This window comes from Mesoplodon bidens (genome assembly GCF_964165515.1).
Source record: "Mesoplodon bidens genome assembly, chromosome: 5".
NCBI lineage: Eukaryota > Metazoa > Chordata > Mammalia > Artiodactyla > Ziphiidae > Mesoplodon > Mesoplodon bidens.
The window spans coordinates 57855774-57878690 of record NC_138161.1 but is presented as its reverse complement, the minus strand read 5'-3'; the positions used below and the strand labels follow the sequence as shown (position 1 = coordinate 57878690).

The 22917-nt window shown below is 37.4% G+C and overlaps 1 protein-coding gene across 18 annotated transcripts in view; it reads left to right on the top strand.

Annotated features, from left to right (window-relative positions):
• Positions 1-22917, top strand: part of LOC308618329 (uncharacterized protein) — a 465534-nt gene that overhangs the window by 376757 nt on the left and 65860 nt on the right. For 8 of the 18 annotated variants that reach the window (XR_014015997.1, XR_014015998.1, XR_014015999.1 and 5 more), the window contains 2 exons: positions 22388-22442; positions 22792-22857. The exons of 2 other annotated variants lie outside the window; for them this stretch is intronic. The gene's annotated coding sequence lies outside the window, so the exon portion shown is untranslated. 8 more of the 18 variants (XM_081236032.1, XM_081236018.1, XM_081236031.1 and 5 more) reach the window with 6 other exon arrangements.

The window sequence follows — 22917 nt, the reverse complement described above, 5'->3', positions numbered from 1 at the left end:
AGGGCCCTGAAGACATACTTTCATAGGCTGACTTTTAAAATCAGGACGATCCTCCTCTTATGAAGAGTTTAGTGGGCAGAGTTAAGGATAGGCTAAGATGAAGAGCTTGTGGCTGCCTTTTCCCTGCTAAGGACAGGACATCAAATTTTGAAGAATATAGAGTCATAAAACAGTTTGAAAATGCTATCTTTTGCCCCAAATTTAATCTCTTAAGGAGATGCAATTATTTGGAATTAAAAATATAAAACTTAAATTTAAATGTTCTCATTGCAACACTGTTTACAATAGCCAGGTCATGGAATCAACCTAAATGCCCATCGACAGACGAATGGATAAAGAGGATGTGGTACATATATACAATGGACTATTACTCAGCCATAAAAAGGAATGAAATTGGGTCATTTATAGAGATGTGTATGGATCTAGAGACTGTCATACAGAGTGAAGTAAGCCAGAAAGAGAAAAACAAATATCATATATTAACGCATATATGTGGAATCTAGAAAAATGGTACAGATGAACCAGTTTGCAAGGCAGAAATAGAGACACGGATGTAGAGAACAAACGTATGGACACCAAGGGGGGAAAGGGGGGGATGAATTGGGAGATTGGGATTGACATATATACACTAATATGTATAAAATAGATAACTAATAAGAACCTGCTTTATAAAAAATAAATAAAATAAAATTCAAAAATTCAAAAAAAAAATTTAAATGTTCTCTCGTGGTATAGTACCACCTTTTGACATACAATTCATACTGCATTCTTTCACTAGTAATTATGTGTTAAATTATAAAAAGAGGGGATATAAAATTGAGTATGCTTCCTACCACTAGGATACACTTGGTTTTGGGTAATCACAAAAATTAAATGACTGAGAAATCTTAAAATATAGTGAGTCTTACCTGAGAATGCTATGAAGAAAATGTTCAAAGCCCATGACTCAACAATAACTAGCCTAGTTGGGGGACAGAGACAGCTGAGATTTTTAGATTTTGTTCACCTGCCTACAGGAAAGGTCTTTTATAAAAATAGCCCTTTACAGATAGCAGCAAAAGCACAATGAAATACCCTATTTAATCTTGTTTCAACTTGGGTTTAAAATAAAAACTTTTTATATAGACATCACCATTAAAGTCTGTATTTTAAAGCTGAAGCAATGGTAATTCTCTAGGATGATTCATTTGAAAATAATAATATTAATAATGACACTAATGCTACAAAATAATAATAGCTAACATCTCTATGTGCCAGATACTCTTCTAATTAACCATCACATATTAACTTGTTTAATCTTCAAACAACCTTATGCATTTGGTACTATTGTTACATCTCTTTTATAGAACAGGAAACTGAGCCTTAGAGAGCTCAAATAACTTTCCTAGAATACCAAGTTTTAAAATGCCCCATAATTTTTTATATGTACAAGTTCTGCCAAGTAAAATTCTGATTTTTTCTAAAAGAGAAAACAATTCAATAATATCACTTGGTGTGATACCAAGTTCAAATAAGGTAATGCATAAGTAGAAAATTGTAATATGATATACAAATGTGTAATGACATTACCATCTTATGATGTAGCTCCAGTCTCTGAGTTTAGGACTGATAGGAAAGGAGCTACATGGGAAACCAACTAATAAATCAATGACTACAGAAAAAGAGAATCCTTGATTTTCTTCTAGGCTAATATTGCTGTTAACCCACAAAGACTGTGGTGATTTTATAATGCTTATAGTTGATGGGCAGAGGCTGGTACTATTAGGCCCACATTGAACTCTATTTCTTTAGGTGTAAATCCATCTACCCAAGTAGTACATGCAGTGACCTTTAATGAATCCCTGTAAGGGTGACAGAATGACCATGATCTCAAATAAGCAGATGCTAATTATGTACTGCTCTCAGGAATGAGCCTCAACGGTGCCCTCCTCAGCTGTCCTAGCCCCTGGTCTGACTGTCTAGGAGACAGAGGAGAGAGCATTGCAGAAACTAACAGTAGTGCCTTAAAAATGAGAGGGTCAGACAGATGCTTGAGTTTCTGTACATATGGGGGAGGAAATGTGGAGGCAAGTGAAGAGAATGACTAGAAGCTGGAAAAAGGGGTAGATTCTGTATTTATAAAGCATGAAGGTCTTAATGGGAAGTAATTTATAAATGTACATCTTCTTACATGTTTGGGGGTTTCTCTGTAGATTAGGTCACTCATGACCACAAAAGAGACATTACTTTTGGTGCAATTAAAAGAGAATGAACACCAAGTGCACATATAGTAGCAGAGGGAGTTGAGAAATATTTAGCTTTCATTTGTTTATGAAATACATATGTGCCAGACTGTGTGATATGCTGGATATTAAAAAAAAAAAGATGCTTAGGTGCTTAGGATGGTATTCTTACTTTCCAGAAAGTCTAATGAGCTATTTTAGCTCTTGTAGAAAACTCATAGCAAAGAATATCTATTTATTTAGAATGGACTGCATGGGTGAATGTCAAACTATCAAGAGCCCAAAGTCATTATGGACCTTGTTCCGATTTAGAACCTTGGTTACCAGTTTGTGTGGTGTGAAATCTTTGCTTATAGCTCGTGTCTGTAAGGATCCACATGTCTTCCAGCACTAGCATGAGTAACACAGTCTCGTTTCTGTCTGTTCACACATCTCTCTCCTGCCAAGTGTAGGACAGCCTCCTTTTATATATAATGCTTTATATACACATTTTCTGCTTCTGAGTAGTGACAGACTGTTTTGTGACAGCACAAACATAAAATCTCTCCTTCATCAAATCCCAGATACTGTACAAGGCATAAAAGAGGAGAAAGAAAAGGGAAAGGTAGCTGGCTGTTTCCATCAAAGGAAAGAGAGAAATTGTCTTGAAACTAGTCAGGGAAATGCTGCAACAGCTGGCCAACTATTTTTGTAATAAAAAAAAAAGCTCCCTTTGTACTATTGGAGAGATGTACCCAAACATCCTGAGTGTGTCATCACTATTTATATGTGGCCTCGAGCCTCGAGGGGCCTACTCTACAGTGTAAATTTGCGATTTTAAGATCTGCAGCATATGCAGACCTGCTTTATTTGCCTCAGCTTGGGAAGACAGGCTGTTACTGGGCAATATCACTAAGTAACCAAAGTGGGGGGGCGACAGTGTTCAAAACTCCTTTTCTTATTTAGGTAAAAACACAATTGTTCTGCAACCTGTTACTTGCATTGTATGCTTTATCAAAAGTGCTTTTTTTTTTTAGCTATTTAGTTACTGAGATCACTATTCTAAGTAAAGAATACCATGAACTATAACACTGACAAGAACAAATCCCCAAAGCTTTAAACTAGGATGTGAAATAGCCCTTTAATGGATTTACCTAAAAGCAAGACAAATTTATGTCAAACCAGATAGCTCTTCATATTTTCTACAACTCTTTGTGACTTATTGTCCGATTATCCAGTTTGCAGCTCTCCCCTGTAAGCTGTGTGGTTTACAAGTTGACATAACAATATTTAAGACAGAGAAATAAAATCTAAATGCCTCATATAGGTACATTACTGAGACGTTGTTCTCAAATTAGGCAACAGTAATGGTCTCAAGTTCAGACTTCCTTACGGAGAGAAGACCAAAAAAAGGTCCAGAATGTTTTAGGAGATACCCATATTTTTCTTCCCTATCAAATGTGTCTACATATTGATCTATAGTCACTGTTTCATTTTTCTGGCCTACACTTACTCTTTTCACCCTAGTCTGGCTTCTGCCTTCAATACTTGCTGTGATTGTTTTCTCAACTGTCAGAAAAGCCCACCTAATTGCCAGATACCACTCGACCTCTCTGTAGTGTCTGACTTTGTTGTCAATGTGATTGCCTTGAAATGCTTTTTCCCTCCTTTGCTTTCTTGTGATGGTCCTCCCTCTTCTCTAACTGAAGCAGCTATGCATGTGGAGCCAGACTGTGTTCAAAAGCTATGTGACTTTGGGCAAGTTACTTAAAAAATTTGTGCCTCAGATTCTCTGTCTGTAAAATAGATGCAATAATACTAATAATTGTGGCTACATGGTGCTCTTGAGAATTAAATGAGTTGATTCATGTCAAGGGCTTATGACAGTGCCTAGTATTATCTTACTCTAGATTGTGATTTTACTGTATTTAGTGAAGTTTAGTTCTGAAAAGCTATTGTTCTGAAAAGTTATTTTCCTTGAGTTTTGTATCTCCTTCCTGGTTTACACTTTTAGCTAACTTATCATGGTTCACAAGTGTGACCTCTTTCCTCCTGGGCTCTACTCTCATGTCTTTCAGTTTGCCAGAACACTCTGGTGGATGTCCAACAGGGACTCAAACTCATATGCCATCACTAAGGTCATTCATTTTTTTTTTAATCTATTTGCTGTTTTCCAGACACTGTGCTTGGCTCAAGAGCACTGTTCAGTCAAAGAGCCCAACACTTTGTTGGGTATAATGTTCTTGTATCTCAATGTTTTTGCCCCTTAAGACTTTTGGATATATTTCTCCACTGAATTCAAGTGCTGAATATTGTTGCTGACAATCTGACAATCTGAATGTTTTCCTCTGGGTGACTCAGGTCTTTTGTTTTTTCATGGATACTCAACTTATTTTTTATTCATCTTTATTTTGTTTATTTTGTTTATTTATTTATCTATTATTTATTTTGGGCTGCATTGGGTCTTCATTGCTTTGCGTGGGCTTTCTTTAGGTGGGGCGAGCAGGGGCTACTCTTCACTGCAGTGTGCAGGCTTATTGTGGTGGCTTCTCTTGTTGCGGAGCACGGGCTCTAGGAGTGCGGGCTTCAGTAGTTGTGGCACACTGACTCACTAGTTGTGGCACATGGGCTTAGTTGCTCTATGGCATGTGGGATCTTCCCACACCAGGGCTCAAACCCATATCCCCTGCATTGGCAGGCAGATTCTTAACCACTGTGCCACCAGGGAAGTCCCTATTCATCTTTAGTTTTGAAGTTCTGTAATTTTACTAGGATACATGTTGGTGCCCATTATTCTACATAAAATGACCTTTTCTAAAGTGCAGTATGTTCTTTCAATTTGTAAATTCAACTTTTTTATTTCTAGAAAACGTCTAAATTTACATGTTTAAATATATTTTTTCTCTTGGAAGTTTGGTTTTCTTCTTCAGACGTATTTATATTCATGTAGTACCTCCTTTGACTGTCTTCCAGATCTCATATTTGCTTTATAATCCTTTACATTTTTATTTTGCTTACTCTTCTTAATGTGGTGTTTTTACCCATTTCTACATATATATTGCTTTTATTTGTGTTATGATTTGTCTTTCTTTTATACTTTTTCTACAGAGTTCTGTTAGCTTATATTTTATGTTTTCCTGTCTCATTGTTGCTACCCTGAGTTATTGTCTCTGCTGTGACTTTTCTTGATTTGTTAAATTATTCAAACTCATGGAATCATACTACTCTGTAGCAATATTTTTCTTCATCTATGGTTTATTTTTCTTGTTCTTTCCATTATTGTATTTTCTAATGGTTTCCAGTTTATTTTTTATGATTTCTCATCTCTGAATGTGATGAGTTTTAACAAGATGATTTCATTACAGAATAGTCATTAGAAAAGTGAGCAGCAGAGCACACATTCCCAGATGACAGGGATTCTCCTCAATTCACATGAAAGTTCCTTATGCCAGAGCTGTATACGTTTTGTAAACTGTTTCTCTTCTCTTCAGCCAGCAGGATTTGCAGTTACAGGGATCGTCATGATTCAGAATCTCTTCCCATAAGACATATGCAAAACCGTTCCCTGTGGAAACAGCAGGCTTCAGCCTCATCACCCTTGCTGCTCAGGGTGCCACTTCAGAGCCCGGGGAAGAATGTAACACCAGTGCCATGCAATATTTTTATTGTTCCTCTCATGGATTCTGGGTGTTTCCCTTAAGGTGTACCATCTTCTGAGGACAGCTGTGCATAAGTTGATAGCTTGAGATCTTGAAATCATTCGCTCTTGTCATCTTTTCATACCTCTTTTACCTCCACTACATAGTTTTCCACACATTGTAGTTTGGATTATGAATGTCTTCCACTTCGCTTAAGATGAGACTTTTACTTCTGTTTCTTCTTCTTCCTGACATGCTTTTCAAGAAGAGAATGGGACAGGACCATTTTTTCCACCATTTAAATTTTGGAAGTTAACATATACATTTAGATCTAAGCTATGCTAAAAAAATATTATTTCAGAAAGACAAAGGAATAGTTTCATCCCCCTTTATTAAGATTAGGTTTCCAGTCCAATTCAAATGTATGCATTTTTCTCCAATTAGAAATGCACAAAGAAAGAAATGTCATTACAGCCGATAAATGCCAATAATTTGGACAATAAAAATGCTGGCATTGAGCATTTTTAAGCATACAGTGAATTTAACACTTAACTGGATTTCAGGCTGTAGATACTTTAAGGAATTAGAGGATCAGTTTTGTTAAAAGTAGCTGTTTAAACAAATTCAATTGCAAGTAAAGAACTCAATTGGTACTCAAAGGTTTATATATTATCATGTACTAAGCGTTGTGCTGAAAAGGCAGCAAAACAAGTGCATAATTTCCTATAGTGGTAAGGGAATTTACTTTTTGTTAGACTAATATATGCACTTGTAATGTAAAGCTCTTCTATGCAGCAATAGTTTAATGCTATTCTGAGGCCAATGGGAATTCACTTTGGTATTTCAATCTCAGTTGTGTCACAAGGAATTTTTCTTTTTCTTGGCTTCAGTTTGGTAACTATTTCATATTCTATGATGAATGAATGTCAAAAAATGATACATGTAAGGCAAATTCTATGAGTTTTTGTTTTCTCTCTTTACACAGGGGTTTGGAAGTGAGTGACTCTTTGACTATGTCATGATGGGATGAGGTCCTCTGTGCAGAATCTGTAAGAGAGAATGAAGGAACCAAAACAAAAAAGGGAGAAAATAGCTCCCTGATTATTTATAAAAATAGAGAATGATACCTGGGGAAAAAATGGATTTCTGTCTGGAGAGCTTTTGCTTGGTGTGCTCCTTATCTGTTTGGGACCCACACTGTTACCTGAAAAAAACTATTCTTCTCTGAACTGTTCTTCTTTATCAACAACAGAGGGAAATTTTCCTGATAGGGTAGTTCATACCAACCATGAAATTTCTACAAGAAGATCAAAGTTCAGCATGTACTTTGAGAAGCACGGTATGGTTTTTCCCAGGATCCGCTTTCACTAGTCTCAGACTGAGAGGTTCTTAGTGGTTTATTGTTAGAAGGAATTTAGATAAAAACATGCCCAAAAGAAACAATGTCTGGGGACAAGCTGTCTCAAGAGATTAGTAACAGATGACATGGAAACTTTAACCTCAAGGTCAAAAGCTCCAATCTACCCCTAGTCAATAGTAGCTGGGAAGTCATTAGAATACAAATGGCCAGTATGCTAGGACAAAGAAAGAAGGCGTCCCAACCTTGCTCTTCAAATGTACTTGTATCACAAATCCCAGTTTGAAAATAAGAGGGGATTTATACACATATACAAGCATGCATAAACACACAAACCCACCCACATACATACACATAAGGGAATAGAACTGGACGATGTTCACACATATATTAAAAATGTTTTTGAACAGTAGGATTATGAATTAAATTTCATCTTTTTGCCAATTCCTATTTTCTAAATGTTACACAATGAAGTACATTCTTTTTTGTTAGGAGAAAAAAATTAAAACATTTTCCTCAGGCTTGATTTTTATAGAACTAAAAGATAATCGTATCATTTTTCTCCACATGTCTATCTCTTTAGATCCAGTCTTTAAAATGCTTTGGCCAGTAACTCTTCTGAGAAGCAATCAATCTTGTCTTAAGTAACTGGTCCAATAGATAGTCTTCACAGCTTCTTCGTTATTTAGTACTTATGTCTCCCAATCAGCTGTCAAAATAGGTTAAAACCTATTTTGGAACCTCCAAGGGACTATCCAAATATTTTCCAAATTCAATATCATTTTTGAAAGTTTTTTTCTTTATATTTGACCTAGTTCATATTTTTATAAAAAATATACTTTTCAATGAGAGTGTGTGCTCATTAAAGTCAGTACAAGGCTTATAATAATAATAATAAAAAAAAACCCAATCAGCCTCTTGCTCTTCAGATATAATAACATTCAACAGAGGTTTACTTATTTACTCACCAGATAGCTAATGAAGGCCTACAATGTACCAGACAGTGTTCTAAGTGCTGTGAATTAGCAGTGAGAAAGCACATAAAAGTCCTTTCCAATATGGAGTGTACAATATGTACAATAGGAAGACAACTAATAAATGAATAATAAATAATAGATTATCCATTGGATGTGATATGTGCTCAGAAAATATAATGGAGCAAGGAAGAATATATGAAATATTCAGAGGGAGTGAAACACTAGATAGATTGTCCAGAGAAGACTTTATTGAGCAGTGATTTCTGTCACCTTAGGGAAGTCAGTGAGTTAGTCAAGAGGATATCTAGAGGCAGAGTTTCTGAGCAACACATGCAAAGACCCTGAGGCAGCAGTGTGCCTGGTGACTCAAACAAACTCAATTATTCATGTCCCCCTAAAACATTTCTACATAGGTAATCAATCAATAGGGTTTATTAATATTAGCTATGTTCTATTGAATCCCACAAATATATGAGTCATTGGCTCTCTGTCTCATGCCAGCCCCATCCCATTTATCTTCCCTTGTCCCCTAGTACAGTAATGTTAGAATATTTGGTTAAGTTGATTGTCACTTTTTATATTATTTTGACTATGCAAATAATATTCATAATAACTAAATTTTTTGCATGATTTAATTCTCTAAAATTAATAACTGTCTTATTCTTCATATGCCTGGCTTGTGATGGATACAACTGTGGTTAATATTTTCCCAAGCACTTCTGTATCCCTGTTTAATGCCCATCTGTATCACTTATCATTTACTGCCCCTAGTCTTTTCTGTCTTTCTTATTCAGTGAGACTCTTGCTTTTCAGGCCTACTGTCCTTCAGCAGGCAGCTTTTTGTGCCATTTTGCTAACCATCTGTGTTGAATCTCTTGTTATGTGGCTTTCTTCTCTTTTTTTAGTGGGGTTTCATATTTCCTACTGAACTATCCAAATCAATTTTCTCTTATTTTTCATTGGTGGCTGATCTTGCATTTCTTTGTGTAATTATTTTTTATTATTTACTATTTACTTTTGAGTTCAGTTTTCTGTTACTTATAACCCAAGGTACCCTAGGACATGCAGAATTTAAATGATTATATAAAATCTTATGTAATGAGAAGTCCTGCAGTAGTTTGACTCCATGTCTGGTTAATTCAGTGGATCAACAACATCATCCTGGACCCAAATTTTGGGCCCTGTCTGTCCACTTGCAATTTTTGTACCTTCCATCATGGTCATGGCAGGCTTAACAGCACTAGGCATCACCAGAAATCAGAGGAAGAGAAAGACACATTTTTTTCTTATGTTAAGGGCTTAATAACTTTCCCTCTAGGTTTAATTACGTTATCCAGAGAAGAATCATCTACTCCTCACTTGTGATGGGGAGTGATTAGGCAGTAGGGTGGTAGGAAGATGTATGTTAAAATCTTCCTCTTCTAGTAGAGAAAGAAGTTTAAGAGTCACACAGTTCAATATATCAACTTCCACTTAATTTTTTTTCCAATTCTTCATCCCAGCTCATCACTACACCTAGTATTCACCAGTCCACAGCTGTTCAGAATGAAATTTTGTAGAAAACAGATTCATGATTATCATCCTGGAAAAGGGTGGGTTTTTATTCTAATTATTCAGATTTAGAGGATAGGACTTGTGGAGCCCATCATTCTGTGTAAAATGCTTTGTGTGGGCATAATTTTTCATTTCTCTAGGAAATATTCCCAGAAGTGCAATTTCTGGGCATACATTGAGTGATTGTTTAGTCTTTAAAAAACTGTAAACTATTTTCCAGAGTGGCTGTACCATTTTACCTTCCCACCAGGGATGTATGTGAGACTCAGTGTCTCTACATCTTCACCAACTTTTGCTATTGACATTCTTTAAAAATTTTAGCTGTTTTAATATGGATGGAGTGACATCTCATCACAGTTTTAATTCTCTTTAAATAATATCTTTAAATATTTTCTTTAAATAATTTCTTTCCATAATATCCAATGGTATATACTGCTTTTAACATTTCACCAGTTCAAGTAAAACATAGAGAACTTACCACACTTTTCATTCAGTTACCTTTACCCCTTTATATTACAATTGTCTTAAATATTTCCTCTGTATACATTAGAAACTACATCAGACAGTGTTAAACGTTCTGCTTTACCCCCTAACAATTTAGAAAACTCAACCTGAGGGTAGTATATTAACTTTATCCATATTTCTACTCTTCTCATTTTCAAATAGTTCTTTTTTCATATCTGATGCTACAAGTTTCCTTTCTTTATTATTTTATTTCTGTTTGAAGAATTCCCTTTAGACATTATTTTAGGATAAGCTTGCTGATATCAAATTCTCTTAAATTCCTTCACCTGAGAATGTCTTGATTTCAGTTTCATTTCTAAAGGATATTTTTGCTAGTTATAGAATTTGCGTTGACTTCTTTGAGCAATGAAGATGTGCTATTTCCTTCTGGCCTTCATGGTTTCTGGTGAGAAATTTGCTGGCATTCGAAGTGTTGTTCTTCCGTAGATAATGCATCATTTTTTTTTTTTTCTGGGTGCTTTCAAGATATTTCATTTGTCTTTAAATTTCAGAAGTTTGGCTTCTGTTTTCTTCTGAATTTATTTGAGTTTATACTGTTTAGGGTTTTCTCAGTTTCTTGAATATATAAGTTTTTTCCTTTCTGCCAAAGTTTTAGTTCATCAGCCATTATTTCTTTGAATACTTTTTTTTAAATTAAGACAATTTTTTTTAGAGAAGTTTTTAATTCACAGCAAAATTGAGAGAATTTGATTACTTTTTAAGCCTTGCTTTCTTTCTCCTTTCCTTCCAGGACTCATAACACAAAATGTTACGCCTTTTGTTATAGTCCCATATGTCCCTGGGGCCCTATTCTTTGTTTTTTCCAATCTACTTTTCCTCAGTTGTTCAGATTAGGTAATATCTATTGTACTGTCTTTGAGTTTATGAATTCTTTCCTCTGTCCCTTCCATTCTTCTGCTGATCCCATCATTGAGCTCTTTATTTTGATTATTTTGTTTTTCCTTTGTAAAATTTTCATTTGATCCTTCTTCATATCTTCTTTTTCTTTGCTGAGACTTTCCATTTTTTTCATTTGTGTTTTTGAAACTGTTTGCTGAATAATTTCTATGATGACTGCTTTAAAATCCTTGTCAGATATTTTCAACATCGGTGATATGTTGGTATTGGTATCTGTTGATTGACTTTCCTCATACAAGTTGAGATTTTCCTTGTTCTTAGTATGATGGAAGATTTCTTATTCTGACCCTAAGAATTTGGAATTTGGGGTTTTGTTTTATGAGAACCTGAATCTTATTTAATCTTCTTCTTCTTCTTCTTCTTTTGTGAGAAAGTCACTGTTTTGTGTGGAGTTAAGATCTAGCAGAAGTGAAATTTTATTTTACCATATAGTACCACAGTGAGGGAAACAGAATGCCAACTGGCATCTCCCTACACCATCTCATTCCACCTCTTTGCTTCTATGTGTGGGTAGAAGTTATGTTTTGCATTTGGTCCCACTGACACCAATCAGGTGAGGGGAAGGGGGAGGCCAATTTGCTCAGCCTTGCTGTTTTTAGGTGGGGCCAGAACTTCAGCCCCCAAGAGCCCCACTGATTCTGCAGGGGTGGGTGAAGTTTTCCCTTGGTGTTTGGCTGGACTAAGGTATGTATTATTAAAAAGGTGTTCTATACTTCTAGGTCATCCTTCACTTGTCCTTTGGTTAGAGTGTATAGGCTTTTCTTCGGGCTTTGTTGCTTGTCTGTGCCTCTTGGCTGCTCTAGGTCATAGGTTTCTCCAGTGCCCCACCCAGGATACATGAAAGGCAAAAAGAAAACCTACGGAACTCTCACCCTCGTCAACATATTGTTTTTCAAGTCCTATAATTCTTATCCAGTCTATGTTCTTTTAACTTTCAGACTCTTTCTATGTTTGCTTCCTGTACTATGTCCAGGATTTTCTGGGTGTGTGAAAGAAGACTAGCCAACAATGAGCTATCCCATTCTGGCCAGAACCAGAAATCCTGACATTCATCTTTAAGTTTATTTTATAACCTTATTCCATTCAGTTGACACATAATGTTGAATTGTGTCATCCATCCATTCATACACCCATCCATCTGTTTATTCTTCCTTCATACCATCCTTTTATCCACAATACATTTGGTGTGTGTGGAATAGGTGTGAGGTACTATTCTGGAGGCACCTGGGGCATGGGATGGGAAACATGACTACCCAAGCTAATCAGCCCCTGGACAAGTCCACACTTTACTGTAGGAGACATCATTGAAAAAAACGAATTATGTTCCACATAGGAGAAAAAAAGACAAATCATTATTGGGTTTATTGATATGCATAATATCTGTTTATAAATAAGCCACAAACACTTTTTTAAAAAAGAAGGTTATTTGTGAAAGGTAAACATGTGCACAGAAGATCGATGTGAAAGCTTCAAAGGCCTTCCACTTACTGGCTTTGGTGATGGTGATTATGTAGACGCCCTTAAGTTCTCTCTTGGCATCAGACTACCACCCGAGTCACCCTCACCCCAGTCTCTGCCTCCAGCCCTGGGAGTGTATTTTGCAGTTCTCTGAAAGCTCTGAAACACCTGGGCACTCTTACAGTGAGGACTGCAATTCATAAATAGTATTCACAAAATGATCTGTTTACAGTTGATCTTGAATATTTCATTTTCTTTACTAGCAGATTTTCTATTGTAGGTTTGGTGTCTCCTAAAACATGGAGCACAGAGGAATCACCTTCCTTACTGTACTCCAGTGACATCTGCCACCAGTCACAGACAATTACAAACTCTCAGGTCAGATGTAGTAAGCCAAGCAGAGTGTCATAAATTGCATGTGTGAATTGCCAGGGGCCCCTGGCTAAGTCTGCAACTGAGCTGAAAATAAAACTCCTGACTCTTCCCATACAACTGCCTTGCTTCTCTGAATCAAAGTCCCAATATACTGTTCTTTTATTGTCCTGGTATCTCCCCTTGCTGTACTCTTCAGCTGTCTCCTTTAATCTACTTGGCAGGCTCAGTAACAATTTCCATTTTTTCTTGACCTTATTAACAGGTGGTACCAAAGAGATGATATGTGTCATTGTGCCATGGAAATTGATGTCTTCTTAATTTGGTTGCCCTCCTATTATTAATATACTGCTAACACACACACACATACACACTTTTTCTCAGTATTTTTTGGCATGCATTATGATAAAATATTACCCTTGTGTTGTGTCCTGAGGATGCTGAGTCTCTAAAGGTGGTCTATGGCAAAAAGTTTACTTACTACAGCTCTTGGAGATTAATAGTACATATTAGTACTATCAAAGAAATATTACTCTTTGTACTATTAAAGAAGTCTTACTTTATTTAATCCTATGTTTTTCAAACATTAACCAAGACAAAATTTTTAAATATATATATATTTTTATAATATAAATTTATTTATTTTATTTTTGGCTGCATTGGTTCTTCATTGCTGCACGCAGGCTTTCTCTAGCTGCGGAGAGCAGGGGCTACTCTTCGTTGTGGTGCGCGGGCTTCTCATTGCAGTGGCTTCTCTTGTTGCGGAGCACGGGCTCTAGGCATGCGGGCTTTTGTAGTTGTGGTACAAGGGCTCAGTAGCTGTGGCACATGGGCTTAGTTGCTCCGCAGCATGTGGGATCTTCCTGGACCAGGGCTTGAACCCGTGTCCCCTGCCTTGGCAGGTGGATTCTTAACCACTGTGCCACAGGGAAGCCCCAGATTTTTAAATATTAAAAAAAATTATTCCTTATGAAAGTAGTATTTTTATACGGTGTGTGCACCAATCTCAAGTTTATAGTTTGTGTAGCTTTGACAAATGCAAACATGTATATAACCCATATCTCCCCATCAAAATATAAAATATTTCATCACTGCATATAGTGCCCTCTGCTCCCCAGTCAATCTTTGAGAGTCCTGCTGAATCCATAAGTCTGTGTTCTTCCATTGAATATTATTTCAGACTTTTTCATATAAATGAAATCAGACATATACATTCTTTTGTACCTGCCTCTTTTGGTCAGCATTTGTTTTTGAGATTCAGTCAAGTTGTGTATTTTAGTAACTCAATCCTTTCTATTTCTCAATAGTATTTTATTGTATATCTTAGTTTTTCTATTAATTCTCCTCTTGATGGACACAAAGATTGTTTCCACTTTTTGGTTATTATTAATAAACCTGTTATGAGCATTTTTGCACAAGCTTTCTGTAGACATATGCTTTCCTTTCTTTTGAATGAATCCCTAGGAGAGGATTTTATGGGCCATAGGGTAAATGTATGTTTAACGTTGTACAAAACTGCAAATTTGTTATCCAAATTGGTAGCACAATTTTACACTCCTGCAGTGTATGAGGATTTCTGACAATAGAAAAATTTTGTGTTTTTTTGTCAGACATTTGGTAACAGACTGAAGTATACAGTGTGAAATGCTGATGCAGTTATTACAGAAATGGGTATGGTCAAGAGAGATGAGAAAATAGGAACATACTTTTGCAAGGTCTGATTCAGAGAAATTCAGCTATATTTCTTGAGTTTGTTCTATTCACAACTCAAAGTTTTTTAAGGTATAATTGATTTCTGGTGGCTGAGAAATTTTAGGTATTTCTTCGTATTTCTATAGAGTTTCATCACAAAACATTCTTCAGTTAAGTTACAAAAGCTGGTGCAAAATTTCTAGTCTGTTGTATATATGTGCCACATCTTCTTTATCCATTCATCTGTCGATGGGCACTTACGTTGCTTCCATGTTCTGGCTATTGTAAATAGAGCTGCAATGAACATTGTGGTACATGACTCTTTTTGAATTATGGTTCTCATATATACAATGGAATATTACTCAGCCATAAAAAGAAATGAAATTGAGTTATTTGTAGTGAGGTGGATGGACCTAGAGTCTGTCATACAGAGTGAAGTAAGTCAGAAAGAGAAAAACAAATACCATATGCTAGCACATATATATGGAATCTAAAAAAAAAAAAGTTATGAAGAACCTAGGGGCAGGACAGGAATAAAGAAGCAGACATAGAGAATGGATTTGAGGACATGGGGAGGGGGAAGGGTAAGCTGGGACGAAGTGAGAGAGAGGCATGGACATATATACACTACCAAATGTAAAATAGATAGGTAGTGGGAAGCAGCTGCATAGCACAGGGAGATCAGCTCAGTGCTTTGTGACCACCTAGAGGGGTGGGATAAGGAGGGTGGGAGGGAGACACAAGTGGGAGGAGTTATGGGGATATATGTATATGTATAGCTGATTCACTTTGTTATAAAGCAGAAACTAACACACCATTGTAAGGCAATTATACTCCAAGAAAGATGTTTAAAAATTTTTTTTAAACCACAAAAGAACAAAATTTGTAGTCTGGTTCATTCCTGTATTGAATTGGTAGTTATTCTGGAAATTCATATTTCTCTTCTATATTAAAGTGGCAGGTATTGAATGACAATAAGAGATTGGATACTGAAAGCAGAAAATTTTTATTTTTAATTTATAAATTGAAACTCCATGGTATTCTTACAGTGCTTCTAAATATTATTTAAATCTGGACTATTTGCATTGTACCTTGGCTGATAACATTTCAGGCAGTTCTCTTGAAGCGTTTTAAAAACATGTATGTTTTGGAAGGTCATTTATTCATGAGTATTTAGTCACATGTTTATGTTTTATATGAGAGAATGGTTACCCACGGAATAAGATATGGGTAGGTTGAAGAAGGGTCCACTGATTTTTTTCAGTGGGGGGCTTAGTAGACAGAAGGAGAATATGTAGACGCTGTTACTGAGTCACTCATATCCCCTTTGCTTGACTTCTAAAATCTTCTCAACATTTTATGATATATTTTCTATTCATAGGTGAATGTAATGGTAACGATAGGGGAGAGTTTTAAAAACATCTAGTCAGGCTTCCCTGGTGGTGCAGTGGTTGGGAGTTCACCTGCCGATGCGGGGGACACGGGTTCGTGCCTCGGTCTGGGAGGATCCCACATGCCGTGCAGCGGCTGGGCCCGTGACCCATGGCCGCTGAGCCTGCGTGTCTGGAGCCTGTGTTCCGCAACGGGAGAGGCCACAACAGTGAGAGGCCCGCGTACCGCAAAAAAAAAACAAAACAAAACATCTAGTCAAAGCTTTCTATTTGATGCTTAAATTTCCACTAAATCATTTCTCCAGTTGTTGTTTACCTTCAACAGCAGAAAGATTTGCTTCCTTGGGCATGAAGAAGGTCGAGGGAATATCTATTTAAGGACTGGAAGTGGGTTTTGTCATTAGTTCCTCACTCATATCAGTTATGCTTCTTCTTCTTTTCTTTTTTTTTTATTCCAAGACAAAAGAGAACATGGAGAGTGTGTGATGACAAAAGGCACACTTCCTACCTGGTACTAATGCTCATAAAAAAGGGGAGGCTATTTGATGCCTTTTAAAGTAGAAAGCACAGATTAACACAGCTGGAAAGCACCATGGTGTCTGCACCTACAGCCCACAATGCCACAGCCACCAAAATGCCTCCTTTCTGGGATTTCCGAGTGTGTAGTGGTCATCAACAAAGTCTCACTGACTGCATCCTACACTTATTGCTGACTGGATACAGCCCACTCTCCAGTTCTCAGATACTGCATTGTTGCTATTGTTTTACTTTGTTATTATCTTAATTTTTTATTGTGAAGTATTTTCTCCTTGGAGACAACAAATGGTTAGTTTAGGAATCATGATTTTAATCTACTCTCACCAACCCAAACTAATAATATTACAAGTAAATGCATTTTCTTTTTAAAGTAAGTTTTTCTTTAAGGGAAAATGATGTGGGTATCAGAGAGTAGGAGGCTGTCTGAGAATTTTTCCTGAAGTGTTTTTGTTAATAAAATCAGAATTTCACTTTCTCTAGATACAGCAACCACTCCTTGCTAATATTATCATGAGCCTTTTATTATCCTGGAAACATTAGTTTGTTTTGGAAAAGACAAAAGGGTGAAGTAGGAATGAAAGCAAAACTTAGAGGTTACAAGTAGCCATTTGGTTCCAGTTGAGGCTTGCTTATATAAGGTTGACTGGGGTATACTGGAGTCCACGGTGGCCATGCATCAGCCTCTTATGTGACTGTGGTGCAGAAACCTAAATGCCCCCTAAGATTCTGAGCACCCTGGTGCACGTGTCCTGTATAATTCCAGGCACTGTGACTATAATTCATTTCACTCTGGTGATTAAGTTATGCAATATGGTAGAGTTTACTTTAAGAAAGAGAGATTATTCAGGTGGGTCTAACTTAGTCACATGGGACCTTTAAAAGTAGAACACTTTCTCCAGCTGGTCACAGAAGAGAAAGTCAGAGACAGCTCTGACTGACCAGGAAAAAAGCAAACATCCCTGTTGTGACCTGCCAGTGCAGGCCACATGGCAAGGAACTGGGGCAGTCTCTAGGAGCTGAGAGTGGTCCCTGGCTAACAACCAACAGAAAACTGGAGACCTCCATCTTAGAATTCTAAGGAAATGGATTCTGCCAACAACCAGTGGGATTGGAAGGGACTCCAAGCCCCAGATGGCAGCTCCACATGACTGGAACCCATGGGACCCTGAGCAGAGAATCCAGCCACACCACACTCAGACTTCTGACCTGCAGAAACTGAAATAATAAATTTGTATTATTTTAACTTGCTAATAGAAAACTAATAGAGTGAAGCAATCAAGATGAGTTGGTTGGGCTTCCCTGGTGGCGCAGTGGTTGAGAGTCCGCCTGCCGATGCAGGGGACACGGGTTTGTGCCCCGGTCCGGGAAGATCCCACATGCTGCGGAGCGGCTGGGCCCGTGAGCCATGGCCGCTGAGCCTGTGCGTCTGGAGCCTGTGCTCTGCAACCGGGAGAGGCCACAACAGTGAGAGGCCCGTGTACCACAAAAAAAAAGATGAGTTGGTTAATTTTTATTAATTAAGAAGATTCATTTTTATTAATCAAAATCTTTATTTAAAGCAAATAGTCATGAAAAGTGATTTAGACATATTTAAATTTTTTAAAACTAAATGCATTTGTTAATTAACTTTCTGATTTTTGTTGTAGGACAAATGAATTCTGCAATTAAAATTTCAATCGTCTTTTTATATAAATCACACTTACAATGCTTCCTCTATATTTTCTAGTTTTGTGTTCTTTAAAGTGGAGAGAGATCTTAAGGCGGTTGTGTTATGGTCTTACAGAATCACTCTAAATGCTGTGATTCTGCTCTCACTCCTGCCCCCCAATCTTTCAAGTTATCTGGGTCACACCTAGTTCCACAGCGATCATTTAAAGATTTATCTTTATTAAGTCTTTTGAAAGCAATCGACTTAATTTTCATCAGTCCAACCTTTTTCTCTACTGTTATTTCAGCATTTTATATCATAGCTGATTAAATTTATTTTTAGTAACATATGAAGCTAGTATAAACTGGTTTTGAAAGAGACACAGATACTGGTTTGCATTTAACTTAGTAGAAGTACATATCACAACACCCTGTTGGTGTTCAGTATGCTGTGGATCTCAGAAAGAGGATATTATAGAGGGAATGAAGAATGACACTTAGTACGCAAACTTTTACTTATATTTGGCAAGTAAATGAAGTGGAGGTAGGTTAGAAGGCTTTCTAATAAATACAGACATATGTAATTATCAATACCAATTTTATTGCTGTATGAAGACTCATCAAAATTAGAGTAAAATAATATTAGCCCTCAAGAACCCAGCTGCCCAGAGGCTCCAGATTATTCAAACGTGAACACAAAAATACTCTGTTAATACAAAAGTCATTAATTCCACGAGGGTCAAGTGAATATTAATTGTCACAGGCTCTTATTTCAAGCACAGGTAGACACAGGTTTGAATCAGGTTCTCTGGCTCTGTGGTTTTAGATGTTACACAATCATTCCAAAACTCCATTTGCTCCTCTCTAAAATGGGGTAATACAGCTGCCCCCCAGGATTGCTGTGGCGGTGAATGAGATAACCTGAGAATGCCTGCCATGTATTAGTTGCTCCCGTTTGGCCTTCCATGTCATGGTGAAATTATCTTTAGTAATCGATTTGTAAGATGGGGGCTATAGCCACCTGTAATTCTAATTCTTCCATACTTTGATGTATTGCTATTTGCTGGGTGTGAATGGAAAGCTATTTATGGGTATCATTATGAATCTTATTTTAAGAATTGAGATACAGTCCCTAGATTTAGTACCAACAAACCCTCAATACTATACCTACTTAGTTCCCAACTTTTCAATGATCATTAATGCATCTTCCTAATAATAAAACAATCATAAAATTCAAGGAAAAAATTTACCTATCATTTCCCTATCCTAATACATTTACTCTTTCTATGTTCTCTGTTCTGTTGGGCTCCACATTCTCTTACAAAATGGTAATTGTAATTTTAAAAAAATCAAACGTCATTTTCTCCCCACTTTTCGTCACATCATGGGACCATTTTCATGGTATATGCAGTTAGGAAATCTATAGATGAGCTGAGTGTTATTCCTGTTGCTACTGTCAGTCAGTAAGATGTTTCCAACTCCCATCCTCCAGGCCTCCTCCATTGCTCTTCCTGCTGGGTTTAGAGCACATGCTTCCAGAAGGAATTTCTGTGTGAGATGCAGAGTGGAGCTGGTACCAACAGAAAAGCTTGCTCCCACTGACTCTGAATTGAAGCCTCCAACAGATCATTTGCTTCCTCTTAAGAACAGAGCATCCAAGTTGGTGTTGAGCAGAGGTCGTTTCAGAAACTGTGAGGCAAGGTAAAGCCTCTTTGCTCACCAAATGGCATACAGCGAGAACACAGAAACCATAGTGGAGGTATTCTAGAGCTGGGAAAATCGGCACTTTTCAGAGCGGTAGAAAAGATGATGTAGGTGAAGTGAAAAAGAATTGGGAAGTCAAGGAAGAAGAGGGGATAGGGATTAAAATATATAACTGAAAGGTAACAGAATCTCAAAACCAGTTGTGAGTCCTTGCTCTTTATTGGTGTATGGTAATTTTGCTGCCAACTGAAGCTCCAAATGGAGGCTAAGAGTCCCAGGTCACACCTGTTGCATGGAGTGTGGTTCATGATTTATGTCTGTGTGACCTCTGAGGGCATGCTGCAGAGACATAGTTCTGTAGAAATGGGACATAAATATACTCCACCTCTTTGACACACACATGCCACCCCAAAATCTTTTGTGTGTGAGCTTCAGACATTTGTGTTGGCACCTGTTAGGCCAGCTGCAATGTCTTTACAATAATGTCTTTGCTAATAAAAGATGAACAAAATTGATCCCCAACTCAGCTGTTTCACAATTTAAGTTTTACTATATTATTATTTATCCCTATTTTTTCATGTATTAAAAATATGTTTTGAGCATCAACTATGTGCTGGTCTCCATTCTTGGGAAAACTGTAGGGAACAGGGCAGGTATGACCTTATGGAGCTCAGCTTGTAGTTGGGAGAAATAGGCAATAAAAGTTTAAAAAAATTAATATATAGTATGTCTAGAGGCTAGGGAGTGCCAAGGTGGAAAGAAGATGCCCTTTTGTATAGCAGAGTCAGGAAGAGCCCTACCTGATCATATGACATTTGAGTAGGTATTCGAAAGAAGTGAGAGAACAAGCCGTGGGAATAGCTCTGGAAAGAGCAATTCAGGTTGAAGGCTCAGTGAGGGCCAAGGCCCTGAGCCAGGTGTGTGCTTTGTGTGTGTGATGAACAGTAAGGAAGCCAACATGGCTAGGAAAAAGAAAAAGCGTGGAAGAGAAGGGTAGGAGATGAAGTTAGAGAAGCAACAGATAATCTACAGTCTTATAGACCAATGTAAGGAATTTGAATTATTTTATTTTATTTTATTTTTAGGCTTTAGATTATTTTCTGGGTGAGATAAGAAGCCCCTGAAGGTTCTGGCAATGTGATAAGAGCTGACTTACATGTTCACAGGTCAAACTGCATGTTGAGAATAGAAGTTGAATTGTGCTAGTGTGACCTGCATGTATGGAAGCGAGAGAGACAGGCATCCAGGAGTCATTTCCAATGTTTGAGAAGAAGTGAACATTAAATTGCTGAAAGGAGACAATTTCCAGTCCTTATAATAATATGAATGGTGCATTTTTCCATAATGAAAGGCAAGTGTGCTCTAGAAATTAGCCTTGAAAAGTGTGTTCTTTATACAGACTTTCTTTCAATTTTGACATGTGATTTCCTTACTTCAGTGATATTGAACTCAAAAATTCATAAAAGATTTTGCAAGAGCCTTCTAGGATTAGCTATTCTCTGTCTAGCATAAATTTGTGAGAAAACGTAGGTAATGACCTAACAGTAAGGTTTATAGCTAACATCTTTTCTTGATTCACTCCAATGAATCATTTATTTCTTCACCTTGCCTCAGTTGCCCAATTTCTCAAAAGTAAATAAAAACTCTGTTCTGACCCACCTTGTAAAAGTCTCAAAAGCTTTCTTAATCCTTGAGCATGCATTATTTTGAAAACACTAAACCTCTAAAAATTTTCAGCTTTCAGAAGTTATTATGTAAATGGCTATAGATGGTTAGAAAAACAAAGAAATACCCAACAAATGGGCTCTTGCTACTGTGGCAGAATAATTAAGATATAAGGGGGAGGGCTTCCCTGGTGGCGCAGTGGTTGAGAGTCCGCCTGCTGATGCAGGGGAAGTGGGTTCGTGCCCTGGTCCGGGAAGATCCCACATGCCGCTGAGCAGCTGGGCCCGTGAGCCATGGCCGCTGAGCCTGCGCGTCCGGAGCCTGTGCTCCGCAACGGGAGAGGCCACAACAGTGAGAGGCCCGCGTACCGCAAAAAAAAAAAAAAAAAAAAAAAAAAAGATATAAGGGGGAAAAGTTTTATGAATTATCCCATGCAAGATATGCAATATGCTAGGGAGTCACTAAAATAAACACGTCTTCTCATGAATACTGGGTATTTTCCAAAGTGACCGAAGAATATGCTAGATATTCAGCTTTTGACCAAATTTTGACAATGATGCCTGCAATATGAGGCATTAAGTTGAAATACAATAAGGAGCCATAGTCCAGTACAGCACATTGTAGAGAACCTGTTCAGAAACAATTTATATTTATACATGCACACATACACACATATAATTATACACAGATAATTTCACACGGAAGACTGCAAAAAGCTTTAGACTGCTGCCATAAATCCAGCAGAAATCTTCTTCATTTACTCTTGTTTCAGATACTCAGAGACCCAACAAGAAGCCAATTCCCCAGTCAAATGGAAGGCATATTCAGTAAGCTCCCACTGAAATTATATAAGAAATATGTCTACTGTTCAAAAGTAAATTTGAATGTGGCTTTAATTGTAACTAAGGAATGTCCTATTCTCTAAGTTTCCTTAGCCTGGATCCAGCACCATGCTGAGTGAAGGGTAAAGTTTGAGAAGCATCTATATTCACAGACCATCACTGGAAGTTTCTGTGTTTACTATCTGGCAGCGATAACGCCTGATGCCATGTTGGATGAGGCAACCACAGCCACTGCACTGAGGCTTTTCTTGTAAATCTAGGTCTTGTTGCCTGGACCTGGGAAAGGAGAGCTTAAGAGATAAGCCTGCGTATGTGATGTTGGTATGTTTCCCAGAACTCATGGGAAGAGAGTGTGGTGCTCCACCTCATCCAGGATGAGTTCAACAAGAAGTAGTGGGAGGTAAGGGGCTACAGCATGGGAAGAAATGAGAGAGACTGAAAAGGGACACCATGTATTTGA